Here is a 9,348-nt window from a genome sequence, read left to right on the forward strand (position 1 = left end):
TAGGCAGTTGTTCTTGTCAATCACATTGTGTGCCCAATGAGATTATTATTGCTGTGCTCACATGTGCTCAGTCTTTTATTGTCCTTGATTGGCTTTTAAAACTGTCAGTCATGTTCCTTATCTCGCAATGAGTGGGTTTCTGACTCTGGAATTTTGTTTATAGTTACCTAGAATACTTGCTATGGTAATGATTCTTACCCTGGTTGATAAACTGGTGCACTATACGAAATCAGAAATCAGTAGGTATAAGTGGAAATAATAATAATGAAACAAAAGTAAAAATAAAATACATAAAAATTTATATATTGAATAATAAATGATAAAAAATAAAAATAAAATAAAATATAAAATAAAATAGAATATGAAATAAATGAAACTAAAATCCTAAAAGTACATTACTTTAATCTGCTGCAGAGTGTGGGTAGTAGGATTCAGATGGAGTGGATTAATGCAACCTCAAGTGAGGATGGATGATTATAAGATGGAATGTGTTGAGTTATTTCTGGTTTCTACATTGATCACAGAACAAAGATATCATACTTGATATACTTGATATCTTTGTTCTGTGATCAATGTAGAAACCAGAAATAACTCAACACATTCCAGCTTATAATCATCCATCTATTCTCACTTGAGGTTGCATTAATCCACTCCATCTGAATCCTACTACCCACACTCTGCAGCAGATTAAAGTAATGTACTTTTAGGATTTTAGTTTCATTTATTTCATATTCTATTTTATTTTATATTTTATTTTATTTTAATTTTTTTATCATTTATTATTCAATATATAAATTTTTATGTATTTTATTTTTACTTTTGTTTCATTATTATTATTTCCACTTATACCTACTGATTTCTGATTTCGTATAGTGCACCAGTTTATCAACCAGGGTAAGAATCATTACCAAACAAGTATTCTAGGTAACTATAAACAAAATTCCAGAGTCAGAAACCCACTCATTGCGAGATAAGGAACATGACTGACAGTTTTAAAAGCCAATCAAGGACAATAAAAGACTGAGCACATGTGAGCACAGCAATAATAATCTCATTGGGCACACAATGTGATTGACAAGAACAACTGCCTATCATCACATGAAGAACGACAACCAATCAGAGCGAAGGAACCACAGATCAGGCTATTTATTTCTTCACCACAGGAGAAATTCCATACACTTTTTCTCCCAGAGGAAGGCCCCCAAGGGCCGAAACGCGATGGAGCAATTTCCTAACACCTTTCAACAACAGCGGCACGATCAAGCAGAAGGAGCGGAACAAGAGACTGAACCCGGTCATGTGACTGAAGACCAGGAAGTGTCTGCGGGTCACGGACGACGGAGAAACATCGAGGAGACAGCCTGCCACTGACACATCCAGCAGCGGAGAAGGAGAACTAAGGTGAGTCTCTGTAGGCGGAGGGAGTGCGGCAACGAACCACTCTGAGAGCGGTCGCAGTGCGTGCATCTCCCCCCCCAAGACAGGCACCGAACCCAGGCTGACTAGCCTCCGACCTGTGACCGAACACAGTCACAGTGACGGCGGCAGAAGCAGGGGGAGGGTGGACCAGTCCGGAGTCCCTTTCTTTCTCACGCACTCTCCGCTGCTGCTTGAACATCAGTGACGGAATGTCATTTTAAACAAGTGCACTCATTTCATACAGACCAGCGGGACGCCGCGGCCTGTAGTACAACAAATAGACTTTTTCACCTTTTTTCATTTTTTCCTAAATCACTTATCATCCTGCTTATGGACTTCATCTCATTATATCTAGAAGCAAGCGTGCTCCTGCACAATTAGCAAAAGGCTTAATATAGCCAAACAGAGTTTATTCACGCATTTATATGAATTCTGGACTATCAGTTATTTAAATAAATATCATTTGAAACTTAATCAAACATTTCACCATTTATTACACTAGTGCATATACATGCACAATTAGAAACCGGGGGTGAGCGCAGTGTAAAAATCTCTACTCTTGCACCATTTATTCTAACAAGTAGGACCAACTTGTTAACACCAGCAGCACTCCCCGTAACGTAGTACATTTCTGTGCGCAGTCCACCCAAATTCTGTAACTTTAATCTAAACAGACCTTTTTAGTAGAGTAGTGATTTCATAGAGCGTCCCTCAATCACACCAACTGCACCATTTGTAAGGAAAGTCATCACTGTGTGAGTGTCGTAAATCACTGCCGAAATTGGCACTAGTCGATTACAATACAATGTGCATGCACGAGTTGCTATAAAGCCGCACAGGCAGTGTTTAATAAAATGAGGTGTTATCGTGCTGAGACTTGTAGTTCACTGCTGCTCCAGTGATTTTCCAGCCATCCATGCAATATTACTGTAGTAAAAAGACTGGTTGTGCGACAGTTTACACTGTGGGGGTCATTCCGAGTTGATCGTAGCTGTGCTAAATTTAGCATAGCTACGATTGTTGACTCAGACGTGCGGGGGTCCGCCCCGCATGTCAGTGCCGCCCCCCCCTCCCCCGCACAAATACAAAAGCATTGCACAGAGGCGATGCCTTTGTATTTGAGGAGTAATTCCCGGCCAGCGCATCTCCTGCGGCTGGCCGGGAGTTGCTTGTCGCTCCCGCTGGCCGCAGGGGACACAGCCACCGCGGCCTACCCCCCCAATGGTCCAGCCACGCCTGCGTTGGCCGGACCACTCCCCCTAAATGGCGGCTTAACACCGGCGTTCAGGCCCTCCCGCCTAGCAACCGCCTGTCTCAGAGGCGATCGCTAGGTTATGAAAGCTGCCATGCGTCAGTGCACTGTGGCGCCGGCACATGCGCAGTTCTGACCCGATCGCTGCGCTGCGACAAACTGCAGCGAGCGATCGGGTCGTAATGACCCCCTGTATACAATAGGCGATTGTATAGTCTTCAGTGCAGTATCCATCCACTGTAGGTGTATTGTACAGTGGAGCAATAACCACCCAGCAGTGCCATGCATCCTCTTGTGACTTACCATGCCTTGTCACGCAAACCCATGCTATTTTATGCAGTGACTACAGCAACGATGAGCATGGTTACATCTATATTATGATGTCATGATCTGCTACCAGCAGAGAGGGGTAAAAAATAGGATTTTAATACCTACCAGTAAATCCTTTTCTCTTAGTCCGTAGAGGATGCTGGGGACGCTTCAAGAACCATGGGGTATAGACGGGATCCGCAGGAGACATGGGCACTTTAAGACTTTGAATGGGGGTGAACTGGCTCCTCCCTCTATGCCCCTCCTCCAGACTCCAGTTATAGAACTGTGCCCAGGGAGATGGACATTTCGAGGAAAGAATTTATTGTTTAAACACGGTGAGCGTCATACCAGCTCACACCTCAAACATGCCGCAGAACGTGGCATTCAATAGAACACCAGCCGATGGCATGAAAAATATACAGCAATATGCTGACAGAAAATGTAACACAACCTGTGTGTAAACACAACCAATAATAGCATACCGCATGCCATGGCATGAATAACGTCAGCAACAGGCTGACTGAAAAGAAACACAACATGAGTGTAACTATAACCAATAACTGCAGATACAGTACGCACTGGGACGGGCGCCCAGCATCCTCTACGGACTAAGAGAAAAGGATTTACCGGTAGGTATTGAAATCCTATTTTCTCATACGTCCTAGAGGATGCTGGATATGCTTCAAGAACCATGGGGTTTATACCAAAGCTCTAGAACGGGCGGGAGAGTGCGGATGACTCTGCAGCACCGATTGCCCAAACCAGAGGTCCTCATCAGCCAGGGTATCAAACTTGTAGAATATTTGCAAAAATGTTTGAACCCGACTAAGTAGCTGCTCTGCAAGGCTGTAAAACCGAGACCCCTCGGGCAGCCACCCAGGATGAGCCCACCTTCCTGGTAGAATGGGCCTTCACCGATTTCGGTAACGGCAATCCAGCCGTAAAAAAAGAGCAAGCTTAATCGTATTACAGATCCAGCGTGCAACAGTCTGCTTGGAAGCAGGAACCCCAATCTTGTTGGGAGCATACAGGATAAACAGATCCTCCGTTTACCTAATCTGAGCCAATCTGGCAACATAAATTTTCAAAATTCAGACCACATTGAGATACTTCGATGTCGCCCAGGCGTCAGTAGCCACCGGCACCACAATAGGTTGGTTCAAGTGAAAACGATGAAACCACTTTTGGCAGAAATTGCTGCCGAGTTCTCAACTCTGCTCTATCTTCATGGAAGATTAAATAGGGGCTCTTATGAGACCAAGCCGCAAACTCAGACACCCGCCTTGCGGATGCCAAGTTCAACCGCATAACCACTTTCCAACTGAGGAATTTCAACTCAACCTTACTGAAAGGTTCAACCAAAGAAATAGCAGGAACTGCAACACCACGTAAAGATCCCATGGTGCCACAGAGGCACAAAGGGAGGATGGATGTGTAAGACTCCTTTTACGAAAATATGAAACTCTGGAAAGGAGGCCAAGTGTTTTTGGAAGAAAACCGATAAGGCTGAAATCTGAACCTTAATCGAGCCCAACTTAAGATCGCATCCACACGATCTTGTAAGAAAAGAATGGAGAAAACGATCCAACTGGAATTCTTCCGTAGGAACTTTCTTGGATTCACACCAAGACACATAATTTCCTCCACATATGGTGGTAATGTTTTGACGTTACTTCTTTTCTGCCTGAAGAAGAGTAGGGATGACTTCACTGAGAATGCCCTTTCGGGCTGGGATCCGACGTTCAATCTCCAAGTCGTCAATGGAAACCGCGGTAAGTCTTGGAACACACACGGCCCCTGCTATAACAGATCCTCTTGCAGAGGAAGAGGTCAGGGATCTCCTATGAGTTATTGCTGAAGATCCAGATACCAGCCCTCCTTGACCAGTCTCTGAAGTTTCTTGTCGAGGCGAGACGCCATCTTGTCTATTTGCGGAATTCTCCAAAGACTTGTCACTTCTGTGAAAACCGCTTGATGAAGACTCTACCCTCCTCGATGGAGAACGTGTCCGCCGAGGAAGTCTGCTTCCCAGTTGTCTACTCTTGGAACGAACATTGCTGATAGAGCGCGTAAATGTTTTCGTCGCCCAACGGAAAATCTTTCTGGCTTCTGCCATTTCTTCTCCGGTTTTTGTTTGTAGAAAACTGTTATAAACGGCCCTTAACTCTAGACCGTTAATGTGGCGACAAGTATCCTAACATGACACTTGCCCTCGGTGAGAATTGCGCCGCTACCACAGGAGTGAGATACTGGTCTTGAATCCATGATTATCCCAGGTGGGAACCAGACCACTTGTCCAACAGGTCCCGCTAAACACTCTGGCATGCAACCTGCCCACTGAATGGCCTCTTAGGCCGCAACCATCTTTTTCAGCAACTGAATGTATTGATGGATTGACACCGTTGCAGGTCTGCCAGACTCTGAATTCTCAGTCTTGATCTCTCCGTAATTCGGAGAGCGATCCAGTACAGAATAATTATGACTCCTTACTATCGAAGGAAACCCATCATACCGCCATCACCCTGGTGAAATGGTAACAACAATCCTGAATCGCAAACCTCATGTAAGCCTAATGCGGAAGAAACCGTAATTAGACCTCCTTTCTCCTCTCTCAGAGTGGAGAATCCTGCCATGAGAGATTCCCTCATGGAGTTTAAGTAGAAATTTTGGGGATTTGTCTGACCGAGCCGTCCGGCCTCGGGAGCACGAAAAAGCTTGAATAACAGCTTCTTCTCTTTTTTTTTTTCTTTATGATCGGAACAGCAGGACAATGACCTGATTCTGACACAACTCTTGTATTGCGTCACATACTACCTCCCTGACTTGAGGAGGATCGGTAAGGTCAATTTGAAAAAATCGGTGAGGGAAAACGTCTGGAAACTCCCGTATGTCCCCCTAGGGACTCTATCCTTATATCACTGGTCCATGTCCTTTCCAGGACTGACTGAAGAGTTTTAGACGTGGTCCCACTGGTGTGGGCACCCGCAAGATAGACCCAACGTCCTGCGGTGGACGTGGCAGAAAACAACGGATGATTTCTGCTCCTGTGAACTTGAAAAGGCAGCTGACCTCTTACCTTTTTTACCTTCCTTTACCTGCAAAGAAAGGGGAATCCTTATCTATTCGGTCGAAATGACTGCATCCTACAACAATGCGTCACCAACCGTTGTGAGGGAACAAAGGGCAAGAAGGTAGACTTACCCGTGGCACCTGCCGAGAGCATATTAACAAGGCCATCACCAAACCAGGCTTCACCTTCATGGGGAAGAGACTCCACTTCTTTTCGGAGTCAGCATTAGCATCCCTTTGGTGAATCCACAATGCCCTCCTAGCCGAGATCGCCATGGAAGGGGCCCGCGCACCCAAGAGTCCCATCCCTTGTAGTCGCACGGCAGTATGCTGCAATGTTCTAGATATGACCCAACTTAAGGAGTATCTCATCTCTCCCCAGGGTAATTATATCGGATGACAAAGTAACCGACCATTTCTGAATACAAGCACTCCCCCATGCGCATGCAATGCTAGTATAATCAAAGCATATAATTAAAATATCACTTAGCTTCCTGTAAACGATCCTTTGTGACAGGGCCCCGTGCAGAACAGGGGTTGACTCTCACTTTATTCTATCCATGGTGGGAAAAGAATAAACACTCGTACTCCTCGTGATGATTTGAAACCATCTTGTCACGGCTGACCCAGAGTTATTCAACAGAGCGACCAGCACATGAAAAGGAAAAGTTTACTTCAGCATTCATTATAAAAAAAATTGTATAAATATACACATTTAAATACACATGTACACACATATATCTATCTATATATATATATATATATATATATATATATATCTCATATATATATATATATATATATATATCTCATATATATATATATATATATATTTTGTCAGGAACAGCAGGGTCCCTAGTGATGTTAATACGTTCTTAATGTGTATGAAACACGTACTGAATGCCGATGTTGTGGATCTAATCAGGAAACATTATGGTCGACATAAGAAATAGTATTCGTGTCGATAACAGGGAGTAGTAACTGGGCAAAATAACATTTTTGCGACCCCGAGGGGTCTGAGGGAAATATATCTATTATTAATATTACGCCCTCCACAAAAATTACTACGTCTGTGTTCGAGCCACAGATCAATGCAACCGTACCAAATATATATATATATATATATATATATATGAGTCCCAATACAAACGACAGCGGCACTCAAGGCTTTTCAAAAATAGAAAATTGTATTCAAGGTGAACAAAAAAGCCGACGTTTCGGGGCTTACCCGCCCCTTTGTCAAGGTGTGTAACGTTACACACCTTGACAAAGGGGCGGGTAAGCCCCGAAACGTCGGCTTTTTTGTTCACCTTGAATACAATTTTCTATTTTTGAAAAGCCTTGAGTGCCGCTGTCGTTTGTATTGGGACTCTGCATAATTTCTATCAGAAGGCACCAGGGTCAGATTCAGCTATCAGGAGGAGTGCCGGTCCGTACCTGCTCTATATATATATATATATATATATATATATATATATATATATACAGGTGTAGCTTTCTGAAATGCATCACATTATCATGTTAATTTTTACCCAGATTAGTTGGTGCTGACAGGGTCACCCACACACGCCTGTGTCTCCCATATAGTTTTCTCTTTTGGAAAAGCATACAACTACTGACATGTTGACACTTATTTTCATGAATCAAGTACCATCAGGAGTCGGCGGTGCCGACAGAGGGATTCCCATAGCCGTTTGTGGCAGAGCACTCAGACATGCCGACACACGTGTACTAAACACCCACCGACCTTACACTGGCTATAAGGGATAGACCCCAGTACTTTCTGACAGGGAAAACACAGAAAACGTTTACCAGCTATTTTACACACGCTCATTATATATAGTGCTTTATTTTTAACATATATTGCACTAAACTACTGTGCCCCCCCCCCCCCCGTTTTTCACTGTGAGCTGTTCATCAGTGCTTTGGCAGGGCCAGTGTCTCTGTGAGGCGAAAATGGCGCTAGATAGAGCTGTGAGGGCTAAGCCATGCCCCCTTATTGGCGCGCTTCAGTCCCGCTACTTTTTTATATTTTTATACTGGCGGGGGTCTGTATACAGTGCCTATGCACTGTATACCACTTTGCCAGGCTAATATATGAGGTATATTGCTGCCCAGGGCGCCCCCCCCTGCGCCTTGCACCCTTGTAGTGCCGCTTGTGTGTGGGAGCAATGGCGCGCAGCGCGACCGCCGCGCGTTACCTCAGAGACACTGAAGTCTTCTGCCATCACTGAAGTCTTCTGTTCTTCTTTTACTCACCCGGCTTCTTTCTTCTGGCTCTGTGAGGGGGGTGACGGCGCGGCTCCGGGAACGAGCAGCTAGGCGTACCAAGTGATCAGACCCTCTGGAGCTAATGGTGTCCAGTAGCCTAAGAAGCAGAGCCTTTAAACTCACAGACGTAGGTCTGCTTCTCTCCCCTCAGTCCCACAATGCAGGGAGCCTGTTGCCAGCAGTGCTCCCTGAAAATAATAAACCTAACATAAAGTCTTTTCTAGAGAAACTCAGTAGAGCTCCTCAGTGTGTGACCAGTCTCTCTGGGCACAGAATCTAACTGGAGTCTGGAGGAGGGGCATAGAGGGAGGAGCCAGTTCACCCCCATTCAAAGTCTTAAAGTGCCCATGTCTCCTGCAGATCCCGTCTATACCCCATGGTTCTTGAAGCGTCCCCAGCATCCTCTAGGACGTATGAGAAATGGGGGAATGTTCCAGTCCCAGACATGGGATATCCCTTTAAATCCTGAACAATTGGTAAGATTGGTGCCTATAATATATTTTAAAGTGGAGATTAAGGTTCTATGTTGAGTATCTGTAATACTGCTACTGTATTCCCGCTGGCAATTTTATTGGGTCGCATTAAGCAAGAGCATCAAGACTAACTACTGGTGTTTAATGTGCTACGAGTATCAAAAATATTCTAGCCATAGATCTAGAAGATGTAATATCCCAGGCACCTTCCAGTATATAGATGTGTCATGGCAAGTTCCTCATTGCCCAAAATAATCAAGATTTCAAGTGAAATGATGCAAGTTGATTATGGTACATGGGAAATACAGCATTGTGTTTTGTGTTATGGTACATGGGAAATACAGCATTGTGTTTTGTGTATGTACTTGGCATTTTGATCAGTATTTTTATGCCTTATTAATTGTTGATGAGTTGGTAGAAAAGGTGGTAATAAAATCATTTTAATGGGAATTTTTATTAGCAATATTCTGCTGACAAATCTCTCTCTGAGTGTGCAATCAGCCTTGTTCAGTTCCCTTGCATCTCAGCTATAAATCCTGGACTATTCAGCTT

The sequence above is a fragment of the Pseudophryne corroboree genome, chromosome 4 (assembly GCF_028390025.1).
Source record: "Pseudophryne corroboree isolate aPseCor3 chromosome 4, aPseCor3.hap2, whole genome shotgun sequence".
Lineage (NCBI taxonomy): Eukaryota > Metazoa > Chordata > Amphibia > Anura > Myobatrachidae > Pseudophryne > Pseudophryne corroboree.